The following is a 3,168-nucleotide window of genomic DNA, read 5'->3' on the forward strand; positions in this document are numbered from 1 at the left end:
GAAAAAATGCGTATCACGGTTTTCTTGATGAAAATTGATATCACGGTTCTCTGCACGTTTTTTTTTCATAATTGGCGGTTTTCCCCTAAAAATGAGATGAAATCCTGAATTTTAATTAATCTCCATTTCTATTTTAATCACTTTTTAAGCTAGTGAAAGTCAATGAATCCGTGTAGCATGGTACATTGACTTTCACTAGCTTAGCTTCATACTCTCTCCCTCTTTTAACTTGTCTTAAAGCCAGGGCTCCGAACCGGTTCAAGGAACGAAAACGAAAACGAAAACGAACGAAATTGTATGGAATTTTACGAGGAACGGAAACGGAAACGGAAACGGAAACGAAATGGTCTTCAAGTGTTCCGGAACAAAAACGTTATTCTGAAATCCACAAACCGGTTAATAACGTTTTTTTTTTTCGTTCTCTATATTTCATACAAGTGCACGATTTTGTTTGAGGAGTAACCATGGTGACGAGCAGTCTTTTAGTTCGGCTAGGCCTACTGACGTGTATGAGGGGAAACATGCATACAGCAACAGCATTTTGCTTCACCTGAGCTCTTGCCGCCGATTGATAAAATATTGAGGAGCATTGGCCAATCAGAGTGCGACTGTGCATTGTATGGAGAAACTTCCTGGGTAAATTTTAGACGGATGTGCTTCTCCTCAGAGATTTTGATAGGAAACTAGAACTAAACTGTCTCTGTTCTCCTGGCTTTCTCGTAGTGATTGGAAGTTGGCTCTAATAAACCCGCCCTAAAGTTGTTGACCACCAATATCAAATAAGTTTTTGTAAGAGAGATGACACTTTACCCGCGCTGTTCTTCAGTCTCATTCACGGACAGTAGGCCTACAGAGTTTTATATTGACACCATGGAGAGCAAAAGAGAACATGTCTTGAGATCGGTGTTGGGATTCCTACAGGGACAGAGTATTTGGACCATACAGTCTATGATTTGCAAAGGAATTGGATAGGCGATTTGATGAACCTAATTCGCAGAGTGCTCTCGAGAGGCAACTGGTGGGTAAGTCATGTTTAGCTTACTACTTGTAATGGCACCGCCGAGTGCCTCGATGTTCAATGCGGTTATGGCAAATTATGTTGTCGTAAAGTTACTGAGGTGCTTTTGTTGTGCGCAGCGTATCCCACTGTCGGTTGTAGAGAAGAGAGGTGAGAGCTGGTGTTTTATGTGCTGTAATCAAGGACGTCTTATTTATCTGTTGTTGTGGTCAATGCGGGATAAAGTCATTCGTGGCAGATGGACTGACGCTAGCTCACAGACCTGTATTAACCTGCGCTAGCTGACGTTAGCTGGCCCGCTCAATGTTTCGATGGTTTCCTCAGTATTGCGCAATATTTCCTGGCTGTCATCACGAATAACAGTAGGTCGCGTGTGACAACAAGCAGGGATAGAGAAAGACAGCGCATTTGTTGTTGTTTAAGTTATTATTCTCTTCTGTCGTGCAGAGGGCTGGGCTGATGGGATGGACAACGTGGAAACTCTTACTATTTTGTGACGCTTGTCTGTTAGGCTACAAAAGGTCTCCGGTTTTGTGGTGATGGACTTGCACTGGAATGGTTGGTAGCCGATATCTGAGAGCATATCCGAGGTTTCAGACTATGCAACCTGTCCCTTCTCTAGAACTAGTGACCCCTTGCATCGTGCACATCTCAAAACAGTTTGGGATTTTTTTGTGGAGCAAGCTGTGTCCCTTTTACTTACACGTTTCACTTGCTGCAAACCTCATCATGGCCTATTAAATAGAGCTAGGCAAGAACTGAAATCCATGCCTATCGACACCTTATTATGCTGACGTCACCTGCGCTATTCCAGAGATTTTTTTAGGAACTCTCTCTGGCTATTTTTTAAACTCTCTCTGGCTATTCTGTATTGTGCCTCCCTAATCAACATTTCCACCCACCGCTACTGGGCTGGCATAGGCTACTTTTGATAAGAATTATAGGCATCCGGTTAAATCTGCCAGGATGGATAGCCCATCTGAGTGTTTTTGGGTGTGTTATTATTTTTGAGAATAGCTGTGTAAATCAAGGGGAAATAATGAGTACGTCTATTCTAAGATAAAATCCACGAAAATAGACTTAATATGGCCGTTAAACACTGCAGGAACGTTAAGAACGAACGTTATTTTTCGTTCCGAACCGGTTCAGGAACGATATTTTTGTGGGGGAACGATTGCAAGAACGAAAACGTTAAACTGAAACTTGCCTGAACCGTTCGGAACGGAACGTTTGAAAAATAATTTCGTTTTCAAGCCCTGCTTAAAGCAAGACAACGCTTAACATGAAAAATAAGACAGTTTACCACCTTTATAAACACCGGCCAACGATTTTAACTGTATTAATCCCCAAAATAGTGGCATACCCCTTTAAGAAACATTAATCCAAGTCTGACCGAGAAAACTATTAACCATGAAAGCCCATTTTGGATAGCCTAGTTCCAAATGTCAGAGTTGTTCGAAGCCTAAGATCTCTGCATGGCTAAGCGGTGATGGCCTACTCTTGATTTATTTTAGGCTAAATTAAAAGGGGAGAACTGCAACAAACAACACATTGCGTTCAAAATTTCAAGAGAAAGAAAGAAAGAATACAGCGTGCTGCCTCAAAGTCGAGGCCTATTAAAATTACATAATTCACATGTGGGTCTTAATCTGACAAAATAATTTTCATATGCTTCATCAACTTTGAAAATAACCGTTCAGTCAACATGATCTCCAAAAATTCCGTGCTCCTGGACACGGATGTTAAGGACACAAAATCCGTGTCCAAGAGCACAGAAAATAGTTTCAATTGTTGTTTAATGTCATTGTAATGTGGACAGTAGTGGTGAAAACGCTACAGTATATTCAAGTTCTTCAGAGATCGCAATTTAAAGGTGTAAATTATGCTAATCGCGATCGTTAGCAATGCTGTTTAGCTAATTCTGGAGTCATTCAGCCTTTGCACTGCGTCGTTTGCATTCAGTCATACCTTGTATTTCACATGTAAACTTTCGTAGTTACTATACTTTACACACTGTCCTGTCAACTTGCCTGTGTTTTGTCTTTTGAAATATGTTAAAGGTTAAAATTCGCCTGTCTGCTTTAACTTACCCCTGAATAGACCTAAGCTTACAGTGCCTACTACCTGACCTGAAACCTCGACTATAAAAG

Source organism: Engraulis encrasicolus, chromosome 15, assembly GCF_034702125.1.
Source record: "Engraulis encrasicolus isolate BLACKSEA-1 chromosome 15, IST_EnEncr_1.0, whole genome shotgun sequence".
In the NCBI taxonomy this organism is placed as follows: domain Eukaryota; kingdom Metazoa; phylum Chordata; class Actinopteri; order Clupeiformes; family Engraulidae; genus Engraulis; species Engraulis encrasicolus.